Below are 15,085 nucleotides of genomic sequence, written 5' to 3' on the forward strand. Positions count from 1 at the left end.
CTCTGATTTGGGGATGTCAGGGAATGCTTCCTGGAGAACACGAAGTCCAAAGTGAGTCTGGAAGGTTGAGCAAGGGTTGGTCAAGCAGAGGGTGTTAGGGTAGAGAATTTTCTAGGCAGAGACAACAGCATGTACAAAAGGCAGCAGCAGGAATGAACTAGGTGAGCTTGAGGATGGGACAAAGCTGGCAGGTCGGAGGTGAGGGCCGTGGTTTTGCTTCATGCAGAGACACAGTAGGTGACGGTTAGGTAGTGTTAACTGACTAAATACCGGAAAAGGACTGCATGACAAGTAAATGGATCTTGTTGGAAATGAAGCGTCATGGAAATTTGGGGGCGAAAGGGTTTCCAAAATCCATCCACAAACTTGATAAAAACAGACTTCGTAGGGGATTTTTGGAGACTCTGGTGACTCATCTGCCCCACAAATGGGATGGTTGTGACAGTGGTTTGCTCTGGATGTGCGAGGAATGTCTTCTTCTTGTGCCTTCGTTCTGAAGAGCAGGTGAATCCTGAGAGCAGCCTGATGAGTCAGTTACATGCTCGAATACTGGGGACGCTTTTCCGAGGTCTCACTGTATTTTTAATAGAATGGATTCTGAGATGTGATAAAAGGATTTAGATATGTGGGATTGAGAGATTTTTATTTCTTGCAGAACACGAAGTAATTTGAGGAGGCCAAGCGTCTTATCGTTATGCCAGAGGATATGTGCCACCTTTTGTCAGCAGGCAGGCTTAGAAAAGAGTAAATTGGCTGGGAAGAAACTAGGTTTTCAAGATGATTTTGTTTGGTAGCTTCAAATTCTGTTTTCTCACTGATGGTGCAGAAAGTCCTCAAAAGATATGGTAATTACTGCAGAATTATGGCTTCAGGCGTCCACAGCCATTCAAACAGCAAAATTCCATTATAAAATATCAAGATCTGTGTGTGCGGTTGCACCGCGGTTGAAAATTGTCCCCTGTACTGTGACTGCATCACTCTTACAACACAGAGCACCCATGGCGAAATGCAGAAAGCAGACATTCTAGGACCTGCCGTGGTGAAAGGCAGGGCATGAGAGAGAGCAACGCATCGAGGATGAGCTCCAGAACCCTAGTTTAATATTGTTATTATTAATAGCGGAATAATAACAACAACGCTGACAATGGTTGACATTTATTGGACGTTGGCAAGATTCTAAGCACTTTTCAATTCAGCAACCCTATCAGGAAGGTTCTAGTATTGTCACGTCGCATATGAGAACACAGAGGCTAAGAAAAGCTAAGGAGCTTGCCTGGGGTCACATAGGTAGTCGTAAGGGCCAAAGCCACACTTCGAGCCCTGGTCCGTCTCGGGGTACCGGTCGGTGTAAGCACGCGACCGCACTGCCTCGCAAGTCAAGGTGAGGGTGGCCGGGTGGGTGGCGCTGCCTCGGTTGGGACAGGAGAGTGTGGGAGGATGACAGCCCCAGCCCGTTTGTCCCCAGCTTTGGGGGGAGCGGAGCTCCTGACTCCCGCCCTTGCCCTCCCCATTCGCAGCCTGCTCTCCAGCTGGTCACCCCCTACTCCTAGGGCCACTTGGCCAAAGCTGCCACCCCAGACCCCGCCCCCCGGAGCTTCTCTTGCTGCTCTGCCTGTTTCTGAAGAGCCCTCTGCCTCCACCCACGCTCCCCGGCCTGTCCTCGCCTTCTTTCACGTCTGGAGGCTGCAGCGGAGCTAGGAGGTGTTAAGACCCACTTTGGAGATGAAGAGACTGTCCCAATTTCTCTTCTCCTTACCTAATGAGACCTGGGAAATGTCATGTAGCCACACACCCTGGTTTAAGTGGGGACCGGTCCCTGGTTCACCCTAGCCGTGGAGAATTTCCAAGTGCTACCATAGGTCTCTGCCTCCGGAGTACATAAGACGCACTTGAAAACCACGCAGAGCACCCCAGAAACAGCCAATGAGAACTCTAGAAAAAAATCTGGTTTGTATTTGGTTACATATAACAGTAATGCGTTCATACTCTTTTTTTTTTTTTTTTTAATTTTTTTTTTCAACATTTTTTATTTATCTTTGGGACAGAGAGAGACAGAGCATGAACGGGGGAGGGGCAGAGAGAGAGGGAGACACAGAATCGGAAACAGGCTCCAGGCTCCGAGCCATCAGCCCAGAGCCCGACGCGGGGCTCGAACTCACGGACCGCGAGATCGTGACCTGGCTGAAGTCGGATGCCCAACCGACTGCGCCACCCAGGCACCCCAATACTCTTTTTTTTTTTAAGTGGTGGGGGACACTTGGCATAGTTTCATTATCCCTGGCCCTGAAGATGGGGTATTTGCTTTCCTCCCACACCCCGGGGTAAGGGTCCCAGGGAGCAGCCACCACCAACCCCAGAGGAGCTGGTTAACCCTGAACCGGTTCTGTTCCACCTGTACCCCTCCCCCCCCATTTCTCCAAAAATCAACAACAACAACAACAAAAAACACAGAGTTCTGAACTCGAAACAGTAACCCACCAGATTAAGCCAAACGTGAGAATAAATACACAGCTTGAAAAGCACAAATTCCAAAGATGAAGAGAACCAGCAAAGGGAAGGAAAACGGCGTCGGTGCACCTGACCCGCAGAGATCGGCCGAGCGATTCGGAAAGAAAGTAGCACAGCGGCCAGACCATTTCACGAGGGCAGAAGGGCGAGTCAATGACAGACCCGCGTCAGCTGGCACTTTGAAAGCCTTTGGAGACGGGAGGGATGGGATTGATCTGAGGCCCAAGAGGTGGGCGTAGGGGTGGGAGGTCTGCAAGGAAGGCAGGGAGGCCTGGCTGCCCGCGTCGGTGGAGCACAGCAGGACTGCCGGCAGATACCCACGCATTGTCTGTCGTGGGAGCCGTGAAAGAGGCCAAGGCTTTGAAAGAGGGGCTCTCAGGGGACCTGAAGCCAAAACATCCTACGTTCATGAGGCAAGGGGCCTGACAGAAGATGCACGAACCTCGCCCGCCCCCCTCACGATCCTAGTGTGTGCCCCAAAGAATCAGGAGCCTGCGATTCCATGAGACCCCGCGGGCAGGAGGGGCTTTCCCAGCCCTCTCCACAAAAGCTGCGGAGGGGACAGGGCCGGAGGTGACCCTCCCTGAGCTCTGCTCCCTTCCTGAGCAGCCGGCCCAGATCCCCACCAGCTTATTTGTTTGCTAAGAAGCACCTGCTGAGCGAGGCCCTGCCAACTTCTAAATTGTCCCTGCTCTTTTGAAGGGGAGGGCAGCCCTGATGGCCCTAACCAGCACAGCCCCCTTCAGGGACAGTATTGGCAGGCGGCTTAGGAAACCAAAGATCCAAAGGCTCTCTCGCCTGCCATGTGGACAGGGGTTTGCGGGCAAGTCTTCACCCCGAGGCCTATAGATCTCCTCTTTTAAAGTATTTTAGGAAGCTACAGGAGGAGGGACACAACACACGAGTTTGCTGTGCTTACGGGTTATTTATCTCAGGGGGTTTCTACTTCTCAGTCTGTTCAAATCCCCTTGGCCTCGCGTTTCCTAACATTTGTGGAGCACTTTGCAGTTGGCAAGCACTTGAACATCTCTCTTTAGTCTCACGGCGCTCAAGAGAGCTAGGCAGATGAGAAATGGGGGCCTCAGAGAGGCTGAGTCACCCGCTCAAGGTCACACAGCTCTGAGCAGCGGGGCTGGGACACCTCCCCCAGGTTTCCGATGCCAGAGGTACCCTCTCCCGCCAGCTACGCCCAGCTCAGCCTCTTTCCTAAAACACGGAGAAGGTTCACGATTCTAATCAGCTGTCAAAAACTCAGTATGGAGTCTCTGGCCTTAAAATTGTCTTCTATAGTCTTAATCTTGTAGATTAGCTCCGTTTAAGCCATTAACAGATTTCATCATCTCTAATGTATGGAAATTGGTGTTTTCCTGTGGCTCATTAATCTCCACTTCTTCCCCTAAAAAGCCAAAGTTATTGGAAACAATATTACACAAAGACCAGAACACCTCACATTGCTGAGATGAGCTGAAAGGGGAGAGGGTGGTTATCACTCTGATTCTGTCTAGACACCTAAATGACAATCGTTAAAAGGGTGAATTTCAATGACTAATCTGCTGAGGTTCACGGGCGGCCCCCTTCTGCCGTGTAACATTAGAACACAAGCAGTTATGTGCCAGCTCCTTAGCTCATCACCTTTTCCTCATGGAAAACTTAAGCAAATGGAGATACTTGAATAGTAATAAGCCATTGATTCATTAGTTAAAATTCCTAATTTTATTTTATTATTTTACATTTTTTACTGTTTATTCATTTTTGAGAGAGACAGACAGAGTGCAAATGGGGGAGGAGCAGAGAGAGAGAGGGAGACCCAGAATCCGAAGAAGGCTCCAGGCTCCGAGCTGTCAGCACAGACCCCGATGCGGGGCTCGAACCCACGAACTGCAAGATCATGACCTGAGCCGAAGTCAGACGAAGTCAGAAGCCTAACTGACTGAGCCACCCAGGTGCCCCTAAAATTCCTAATTTTAAAGACTTTAAACAGAATTCGGGGGACGGGACAGCGTTCGGGGTGAACATGTGCCTTTCTGTGGTTTCTCTCCTCTGTCTCTACACCTAGCTCCATGCAAAGCCTGCTGCACTCCTGGGACAGCACAGCCCCTTCAGGGTGGGGCGAGTTGCAGGGCATCGTCAGTGTGACTAGCCGCCACCAGAGCCCCGTGACGAAGGTCAAGCTGTGCAAGCAGCGGGGCTTTGGTTTTGCTGAGGAAGCGGCCTGTCTAAGCCGAATGCCCCGACAAAAGAGAGGAAGCTGAAGCCACTACTGTGGTCCCTCTATTAGTGTCCGAGGGCTCCCAGAACAAAGTATCAGGAACTTGGTGCCTTAAAATAACCGAAATGTATTATCTCACCATTCCGGAAGCCAGAGATCTGAGATCGAGGTGTCGGCAGGTCGGGTTCCTTCTGAGGCTCTTCCTCCCAGGCCTCTCTCCCAGCCTGCAGTCCTCAACATTCCTTAGCTTACAGACACTTCCCTCTGGCCCTGCACCTCCACCTCCCTGCGTCTCGTCACACGTCTCCCCTCTCGCATGTCCGTCTGTGTCCAAATTCCCCCTTTGGATAAGGACACCCATCATATTGGGTTAGGGTCCACCATGATGACCTCATGTTAATGGGCTTACCTCTGCAAAGACTCTAATTCCAAATAAGCTCACATTCTGAGGTCTTGACGGTGAAGACTCCAACATCTAGTTCGAGGGGGCATAATTCAGCCCATAACAGCCTCTCATCTACTCACACGTGAAGAAGCACTTCAACAAAAGCAGCCCCTTCCCCAGGCACCCCCCTGGCTCAAACCAGTCCCGTCACAAGACAGTGACGCAGCAGAACACGAAGCCAGCCTCCTAGTGTTACCGTTTAGCCATTTGGCGGCCGTGCAGGGTCGTGGGAAGCAGCGGCGTGGGAAACCCAGGTCCGGGGATCAGACAATGCTGATGTGAGTCTAGGCTCTGCCCCTCCGGCTCTGCAGCCCTAGGCCTGTTCCTCAGGCTCCCAAGCCTCTGTTCTTTCACCTGTGCCATGATAGCATCCACCTTGCTCAGTTATTATAAATGGAAATGCATCTACAAGATCCTTGCACCTAGTAGATGCTTAGTAAATATGAGCCCTTCTCCACATTTCCCATGTATCTCACATAGTCCTGGGACTGTTCAGTGGACCTAACATTGCTATACAGGCAGTTCTGCAGCAAATATGTGCTCCTTGAGCTGACTTTGTGGCTCGATTAATTGACAAGGAGAAGTATTTTTCAGTGCCGGGGTTTTCAGAATTCACCAAGGGGTACCAAGCCGACTGGCAGGCTGCCTCCTTTGAAAAGGATGCAGGTCAAACACCATGCCTGGCATTGATGGACTGTCGTAGTGTCTCTCCAGCTCCCGTGTCGCGTGGGCCTTTGTATCCGCCATACAGAAATCAATTGCCCTGTTCCTGAGAACCTGCATCCCAAGGAGCAGCATTCAGAAGAAAACGGGGGCTCTGGAGCATGCCTCTCTCTTTTCTGGGGCTCTGGCTGGCACCTGCTCCTCCACCCCTGCCTCAGGGGGATGAAGCTATTGCCTGCTGCAAAATGACACTCATGGAAAGGCTGCCCCTTGCCAAGGTCCCGCTGCGTCCATCTTACAAGTTCAGAAACGCTCACTTGATCGCCTTTTGCAGAGGTGCTCAACCCTGAGGAGACTGCTTTGTAATAAGCAAAAAAAAAAAAAAGAGAGAGAGAGAGAGAGAGAGACTGTTTTTTATAAGCCGGATCGCTCTTTGGCACCAGACTGCAAGTGTTTATTTATTCATTTGTTCATTCGTTCACTCAGCCAACAAGCATCTATGGAGGGCGAGGCACTCTCCCACGTTAGCTCATCTGACCCTTAAAATAATCCCAAGGGTCTCCTTATCCTCCCTCTTACAGACAGGGAAATCGGGGCCTGGGGAGATGAAGTGACTTTCCCAGATGTCTGCTTTCGTGGTGGGCACAGGAAAACAATACACCAGCATCTTGGAGGTTATAAACCCAGAAAGGGGAAACCGGGTGCGGCCAGAGCCCCTGCACAGGTAAAGCTCTGTAGCATATGTCTGCCCGTCTCTTCATTAGGCCATCTCTAACCAGCCAGAGATGTGCCCCACCGTAGAAAGCTTTCCCTTCTTGGGTGCCTGGGTGGCTCAGTCTTGTTAAGCGTCCTACTCTTGGTTTCAGCTCAGGTCATGATCTCACAGTTTGTGAGACGCCCCCCGCCCTGCCCCGACCAGGGTCTGCACTGACAGTGTGGAAACTGCTTGGGATTCTCGCTCTCTCTCTGATCCTTCCCTGCTCATCGTGCTCTCTCTTTCTCTGTCTCTCAAAATAAATAAGTACACATTAAAAAAAAGAAGAAGAAGAAAGCTTTCCCTTCTCAAAACTTTTACAGCCAGTGTTTCGATCAGCGCTCGCTAAGTTATGCTGTGGTAACAAACAACCCCAGTTCCCAGTGGCTTACAACCGCCACGATTTATACATCGTTCAGGTTAAATACCAGCTGCCAGTCCGCCAAGGCTGATTCAAGCCATCCTCTTTCTGAGACCCAGGCTGAAAGAACAGAACAGGCTCTCGTGGCAGAAGGAAAGAACAACAGTGGAAACACAGGATGACTTTTGAAACTGCAGGCAAGGGTTACTTCCCTCGTAAGCCACCTGGCCAAGCCTGCTGTCACTGGGGCAGAAAAGTAGCAACGCTTTCAAGTGAAGGCAGCAAATAATTGGCAACAATAATCTAGTAAGGCAGGTTATCTATGTGTACGATCTCCATTCTCTAGTTTACAATATGGAAATAATATCAGTTCCCTCTTAATGAGGTACTTGTAAAGATTAAGTGAAATACAGTCTGTCTGGCCACAGTAAATTGTTAATTTCCTTACAGTTTCGTAGCACCTAGCACAGTGCCTGGAATAGAGTAGACGCTCGAGAGATCTTGGTGGCACTTTTGTCATCAATGAATATTTACTGATCAACTACCATGCACCCAGAGACGTGGTTCTAGGATGGCTTTTAGGATCTAGTGGAGAATAAGACAAGCAAAATTCCTGTTCTTGTGGACCATACATTCCAGCTAGTAAGGCTCGGATGGTAAATAACTAAATAAAAATTTCGGAGGGTGATCAGAGCTGAACAGGTACAGTGGACTCAACATCAACATGAAGGAAAATTCCTTGAGTCGTGGGCCCACCTGGTCAAGCCTCTGAAGTGACTCACAGGCAAGTAAGCCCATTCCAAGCAGCCCAAGTAATAGAAAGGAATTCTCATTTTTACCTTTATGTTCTTTTTTTAATTATTTCTTTTTGAGAGAGAGAGAGACAGAGTGCGAGCAGGGGAGGTGCAGAGAGAGAGGGAGACGCAGAATCCGAAGCAGGCTCCAGGCTCTGAGCTGTCAGCTCAGCTCAGAGCCTGACGCGGGGCTCGAACTCTCAGACTGCAAGATCATGACCCGAGCGGCAGACCACACTCAACTGACTGAGCCACCCAGGCGCCCCATCGTTTTTACCTTAATACTCGTAAAGCTGACGCAGCTTATGTCCTGAGCTGGCCTCTGGATCTTCTTCCTCCCTCTTGGGGCTGGATGGAGAAAGACTCCGAGGAGTGAGGGGGCTGACCATGCCGGGGTGACAGGGGAGGGGAAGGAGATGGGGGCCAAGGGCAGGAAGGCAGAGGTTCTTGGCAGTCACACCCAGCTCTGTGAGCTAAGCATCGCCTCCCCCTCGCTGTGCTGAGGAAATCAGGCTGAGAGAGGTTGAGGAACTGCCCAAAGGCAAAAGGCCGGTAAGAGACAGAGGCGGAAACTGCATGTGGGTCGGCCTGAAGCCAAGGGTCTGTGCTTGCAGCCCCGTTACATGCACTTGCTATCAGAGCGGGGGCGCAGAGAAAGCAGCTCGGTGGGGTGGGCAGGGGAGAGCCATGAGAAAGAGGAGACCCGGTCAGCTGGAAAGGTGAAGGAAAGTGCATGGGAAGAGGAATGTGTGGAGGGAGAGAATAAACACAGTCACAAGCGCAGAGCTCTAGGACGGACGTCCGGAAACCGTTAGGGGTGGTCAAAATCTTCCCTGATGGTTTTTTCTAAAGCTCTGGTATCCAGCCTGTGGCACAACTTTGGGACAGGGCCAGGGACAGCAAGACAGGGCCAGTGCAATGGGCCTCCCACCACGGGAGGCTTTCCAATCGCCCTGCGGGGCCCTGAGGCCCCATGGAAGGGTGTGAAATCCACACTGCTCCCGTTGAAATGTAAAGACCCAGCACTTTCCATCTGCAGCCGTGTATCATAATGTTTTGCTATCAGGCTCTGGGGCCCGAGTCTATTAAAATTCTGATGCTTCTGTGGCTGTGGGATTGGATAATGATAGAAACTTCAGCGGAGGAAGAAAAAAACGTAATGACAGCCAGCACAGCAGAAGTCAAATGCAGCGAGCATGGTCACAGCCCCCGGGGCTGCTCAGCGCCGTCTATCCTGATGGGGAGAGAAGGGCTCCCACGACTTTGGGCTGGCGGTCATGGCTGATTCTTGGATGGCGTGAAAGACGGAAAGGATTTTGGTGTCGAATAACAACAGCAATGACAATGCATCAGTATTTTACATGTGTCATTTGCATCTGCAGAGAACCTGATGTTTACAAAGTGCATCGCGTTACATGCCCTCTGTCCAGCCCGACCACAACCTCGCGAGGCAAGGTTGTGATGAGCGTGATAACCAAGTGCGTTTGGTTCCCCCACCTCCCCAGCACGAGGCAAAACGCGTACCACCCCACCCCCGGAAGTTAGGTGTGGCCCCGTCACTGAAAACATGGCTGAAGACTTTCTCTGTTACGAGTCCCAGGTTCCAAGCCGGGGGGCGGCCCGGGTCCCAGAGGGAGGAGACGTGGAGCAGAGTCCCCAGCAAGCCCGCGAGGGACGTGGAGCTTGGGTATGTGTTGCTGGGCGGGCACCGATGGTGTCACTGCAGCAGAACCTAGCCATCCTGACCGATTCAGAAACTGTCCCCGTTTGCAAAACGAGCGCATGAACACCTAAGGCCTCCTGGACAGAAGCTTCAAGTGAAACCTGGGTCTCTCTGCTCCTTAGCACCAGGCTGAGCGAGGGCTGAATCCAGCTAGGCTTGCCTGCTAGAGCTGATGACCTTGGGCAAGTTCTGCGAGCCCCTGGAGAACAAAGACCGTAAGGCCCCACAGGGTGGGTGGGAGACCTTGAGTGACACACGGAAAGCACTTGGGTATCGCGGGTGCCTCACAGCGCGTTTTCCCCCAGCCCCGGGCTCTACCCGCTTCACCGACGCCGTGTTTCAAAGGTGCCCGTGCAGCTTAGGAAATTTGAAGATGATTCAGGGTTCCCCAGACACCCTCCCTGAATTGCTTTGCCTTCTGCCCTCAGCTAAGTAGAGTTTTTATTCCCCGTCTGAGCTCGGACTCCGGAAGGTGTCTCCTTTGTGTCCAATTAGAACATTTTTCATTTCAAAACGTATTGTTGTCCGGGGACAATGGCGTGAAAAGGAGCCGAGCTGCTCCTGAGAATAGAAGCAGGCAGTGAAAGGCTTCCTGAACACGGTGGCACCTCTGAGGGGCCCCTCTGGGCCCCGCACCGGCTGAGCCAGAACCAGGTGTCAGCAGGAGAGACCCTGTAATTAATTTTTTTTTTTAATTTTTTTTTTTTCAACGCTTTTTTATTTATTTTTGGGACAGAGAGAGAGACAGAGCATGAACGGGGGAGGGGCAGAGAGAGAGGGAGACACAGAATCGGAAACAGGCTCCAGGCTCCGAGCCATCAGCCCAGAGCCTGACGCGGGGCTCGAACTCACGGACCGCGAGATCGTGACCTGGCTGAAGTCGGACGCTTAACCGACTGCGCCACCCAGGCGCCCCTGTAATTAATTTTTAAATTTGCTATTATCATGCATTTAGGCAGCGGGTTGACGTGCCGCTTGGTTTTGACCTTTAAAAATGTTACAGGCAGTATCAGCTTTTCTCCAAAATGAAGGACATTGACCTAGAGGCTATAAAAACCACAACTTCGTAAGCTGGCGACCTTCCTTTCAAAGTTTTCTCTCATTTCCTTTTATTTTACTTGTCATCTATTTAAAGGAAACCCACAGACACATACCCTTCCAACCCCCCCCCCCGCCTCTTTTTTTTTCTGGAAATAAAGTATGTATTTCCATCCCTTCATTTTTTATTCCCAAAGTAGCTGTCACACTTTTTTTTTTTTTGTATTGTGGTAAAATGTACGTAACATAAAACTTAGCACTTTAGCCATTTTTAAATGTACAGTTCAGTGGCATTAAGTACATTCATAGGGATGCAGGCTGGCGGGTCTGAGGACCCAGAGGGGGTCCCGCGGGAGCAGCCGAAAGGGTCCTTGGCGTCACACAGGAGAGAAATCAAATGCAAGGCGAAAGGAAGTGCGAGCAGAGATTGAAGACTCAGAGAGAGTACAGATGCGGACGGAGTGTCCGGGAGACTCAGAAAGGAGAGGAGAGGGGGTCTCGTCTTTGCTGGGGGCCTGGGGGTTTGGTTCAGGACGGTGGTCCTGTGCACGTGTCTTCTCGGGCATCTGGGAGCAAAGACGGGGTTTTCCATAAGTCACTGATGCCCTGGAGGGAGTCAGGGGTCTGGGTGAGTCGGGCCTCTTGGAAAACGTTCGTGACGAGCCTGCCCGGTCACTCCTTAGGTATTGTCTACTGTGCTGGAACACTCCAAAGAACTCATTAAATCCTCGGCCTTCACGAGGAGGACACACATGTGGTTCCGCAAGCCACTCGTAAGGCGCGGGTGCGGGTGCCGGCAAGAGGAGAGGCAGCGAAACAAGCAGTCTTACGCGGGGTCCCTTCAGTTTCCCTGCCTCACTCTTGTTACGCGACCATCCCCACCGTCCGTCTGCGGAGATTTCCCGTCTGCCCAAACTGAAACTCTGCTCCTTCAACTCGAACTCCCCACCCGCCTCCCCCGGCCCCCGGCGACCACGTTCTACCTTCTGTGTCCGTGACTTTGATTACTCCGGCGACCTCAGAGAAGTGGAACTGTGCAACATTGGTCTTTTTCCGCAAGGCTTATTCCGCTGAGCAGAGCGTCCTCAGGGTTCACCCGCGTCCTAGCAGGTGTCAGAATTTCCTTCTTCCTGAAGCTGGATGATATGCTATTGTATGGCTGTCTTGCGCACGTTGAAAGGGTAGAAGACCTTCAGCGACCAGTGGCGACACGCTAGTTTTCCAGTTGGGACGGTGTTTTCCCCACACATTACTTCATCTGGTCCTCCAGCGACATCTGGAAATAAGCATGATCGCCCCGTGTCACCCGTGAGAGGCCAGGTCTCCGAGAAGCCGAGGGACGGCCGAGGCCACGCTCCCGAGTCGGGGAGCAGGACTCAAACCGCCCAGAACCCCGGCCTCCTCCTGGCTCCCATGACACCCTGGTCCCAAATGCTGAAAGCAGAACTTACTCGTCGTTGAGGCTAAAGTTCACTTTTTGATTTCACCCCCCTCCTGTATGCGTTCGCCAGCTTCTAGCCGGGGCTCAGTTAAGATGAGCGTAGTGACAGAGTCTCCTGGCAAAAACAACCACTTTGAGACAGAGGAAGGGAACAAAACCTACCCCAATCCCAGTCTCCCCGCTGTGAACCACCAAGGCTATCTCCTTCTGGTATTTTTATAGGAGATCAGAATGACCGCGAGGGCCGCGGGACAGAAGGAAATCTCTTATTTATTTTTGAGAGAGAAAAAGAGAAAGCACAAGCAGGGGAGGGGCAGAGACAGAGGGGGACAGAAGATCCGAAGCAGGCCCTGTGCTTACAGCAGAGAGCCCGACGCGGGGCTCGAACCCACGACCTGCAAAATCACAACCCGAGCAGAAGTCGGGCGCTCAACCAACTGAGCCACCTAGGTGTCCCTCCAAAGGAATTTTTATCTGTTAAAGTAGACTTACAGGATCTTGGGGCGTCAGGATAATGTTAAGCCAGGATTCCCTTTGGCCCCCAGCAAAGTGTCATCATGGAGGCAGCTGAGCTCCTAGAGGGAGGTCACTCTGCTGGTTTCAAGGACTTGGCAATGGGCTAGAGGCAGTGAGGGAATTTAATTTTTCATTTGCCTGAGTTTCCCACATCACCCTGGCAAGCACTTTAACCCCTTTCCTTTGTTCTTGGGTAGCCGGGAGTGTCCGAGGAATATCACACTTATTCCGCATTGGGGGTGGGGGGGTGCTGTTAGCTCCACTCTGCCCTCCACCTGCCCCACGCTCCCTCGTCACTCTTCACACAGCCCCTCTGCCACCCCACTGGAGGAGGTGGGATGGAGAAAGAAAAATGAGGCCATTCTAGAAGTCCAGCTTCAGGGTACAGGCAAAGCTCAGACTCAGGCTCCTTTTACTGCTGCCACCACGGGAGAGCCTGGGGACCCCTCCTCAGAGACAAGACGCTGAGTGGCATCCCACCGTGTGCTCCCCACCCCGGACCACTTTCAGGTAGGGCCGTATTGACGGTCATTCCAAGCACAGCGATGTTTCTTCACTGAATGTAATAAACCGGGGACGTTAGTGCTTCCGCCAAGGGCCAGGCTCAACGCTCCGCATGGAGGACACCAAAAGGAAGGTGACCTGTCTGTGACTGGAGACAGACTGGAGACAGGTCCTCCTCATGACCCCACAGCGGACCGTTCTGGAGGCAGCTGTGTCATGCTGGGGTGGAGCGACTAATTCTGCCAGAGACAGGGGGACGACACGCAAGTCCCGGAAGGCTTCACGGAAGAGACGTCGTTGGAGCCGAGTCCTCCGGGCAAAGCTCCACCAGGTGACACGTGGGGCCAGCACACTCGATGGAGCGCACAGGGCACGCATCGATGAGCAGAGCGTCTGCAGGGAAGGGCCGGGTGGTGAGTGACAGGAGATGTTCTGGAAAGCAGGCACGTCCACCATCTGCGAGAGCCTTTAAGAAGACACACGCAGAAGCTGGGACTTTCTCTGGCAGGCAGTGGGGAGCCAGGAAATGTCTGGAATGGGGGAGAGTCAAGGGACACGTCAGCACCTGATGGCCAGCCACAGGGGAATGGGGAAGGAGGTGAAGTTCGGGGCAGCGGCTGGGAAGGAACGGGAACACTCCATCAAGCCCTCCCCCTGCCGCACCACCATCGTGGGCAGAGAGGACGGGCGAGGAGACAAAAGGCTGTCACAGAGTGCTTCTTGGGAACAGATGTGTCCTTGGTGGCGGCCTCGGGCCCTCAGCGCAGCGTGTCGGTTAACAGCCTCAGCATGCCTGGGCTGGAAAGGCTCCGCGCACTCCAGCTGATGAGGGCTGGCTCTTTATTACCCATAAAATACCATCCACGATGCACAGTGGGGGGATTGGGAGGCTTTCACATGAAGCAGAAAGGCCTGGCTGGTGGGGCCCAGGCTTCCAGGAGAGCTTTGGGTCATTTGAGGGGTGTAGAGCCATTCTCTCCCCGACCAGCCTGCAGGGGAGACTGAAATGCCACCATTAGAGACTCATTCCTCTGACATTTGATATCTTCTTTCCAAACACCCAGCTTTAGAGGTGGCATTCAACTTGGCCCCGCTCTCTGAGCCTTGGTTTCTATTAAGAATTTGCTACTTTCTTTAATAATGGTAGGACATCGGGGTGCCTGGGTGGCTCAGTCGGTTAAGCGTCCGACTTTGGCTCGCGTCATGATCTCAAGGTTCGTGCGTTCAAGCCCTGCGTCGGGCTCTGGGCTGCCAGCTCAGAGCCTGGAGCCTGATTCAGATTCTGTGACTCCCTCTCTCTCTCTGTGCCCTTTTCCACTCATGCTCTCTCTCTCTCTCTCTCTCTCTCTCAAAACTAAATAACCATTAAAAAAAGTAACAATAGCGGTAAGACCTAGATCCTCCAAGGTTGGCATCAGAAGGACACTTCTGGGGTGGGGGCCAGCTCTTCACCACCCTTCACCTTGAGGATCTTAACTGCCATGGCCACGCTGGCCTCAGTACGTTCCCTTTTTAATGTTCAGGTAAGAGGTGGACACTTACCCTTCTACCCAAAGACTGGTTGGGGTGACAGCTGGCAACTATGGAAGTATAACGTGTGACATGCGCTGCACGGACCGGGTGGCACAACACATCCTAGTCTTTGCATCATAGGCCCTGTTCTAGTTGAACAAGTTACTAAGGAAAGAGGCCCAGTGGCATTCCTGAGCCAATTCACGTGGACCCCGAGATCTGGCGACCTGCGTCTCTTTCTAATTCTGGGTGTAATGACTTCACGTCCGTAGCTTGAAACCCGCCACCAAATGATTTGCACCATGGGAACTGGCCAACACTACAAATCACGATTTTTTTTCTCCCCAAAGAGCTGGTGGTGAAACATCTACCAGCACACCCCTGGTTACTGTCACGTGCCTACCCAATGACCCAGCAATCCCACCTCGGCATATATACCTGAGAGGAAAGAGTCCACACATCTACCAAAGGACAAGTCCAAGAAGGTTCGTGGCAACTGTATCTGTGAAAGACAGAAGAAATGGTCTAATGTCCACCAATAGGAGAAAGGGTAGACTGTGCTCTACCTGGACAATGGAATACACCCCAGAGATTACAAGGAAGCAACAAAATAAGGT

The 15,085-nt window shown here is 52.1% G+C and overlaps 1 long non-coding RNA gene and 1 other non-coding gene across 2 annotated transcripts; both read right to left on the reverse strand.

Moving 5' to 3' along the window:
- Positions 1 to 4,202: 4,202 nt before the first annotated feature.
- On the reverse strand, positions 4,203 to 8,558 carry LOC131518813 (uncharacterized). The gene is made up of 2 exons (XR_009265293.1): positions 8,012 to 8,558; positions 4,203 to 6,180 (listed from the first exon to the last, which is right to left on the reverse strand). It is a non-coding gene; the product is annotated as an uncharacterized LOC131518813 (long non-coding RNA).
- A 3,745-nt stretch (positions 8,559 to 12,303) lies between these two features.
- On the reverse strand, positions 12,304 to 12,388 carry TRNAR-UCU (transfer RNA arginine (anticodon UCU)). Its single transcript has one exon. It is a non-coding gene; the product is annotated as a tRNA-Arg (tRNA).
- Positions 12,389 to 15,085: the final 2,697 nt, after the last annotated feature.

This window comes from Neofelis nebulosa, chromosome 8 (assembly GCF_028018385.1).
Source record: "Neofelis nebulosa isolate mNeoNeb1 chromosome 8, mNeoNeb1.pri, whole genome shotgun sequence".
Classification (NCBI taxonomy): Eukaryota; Metazoa; Chordata; class Mammalia; order Carnivora; family Felidae; genus Neofelis; species Neofelis nebulosa.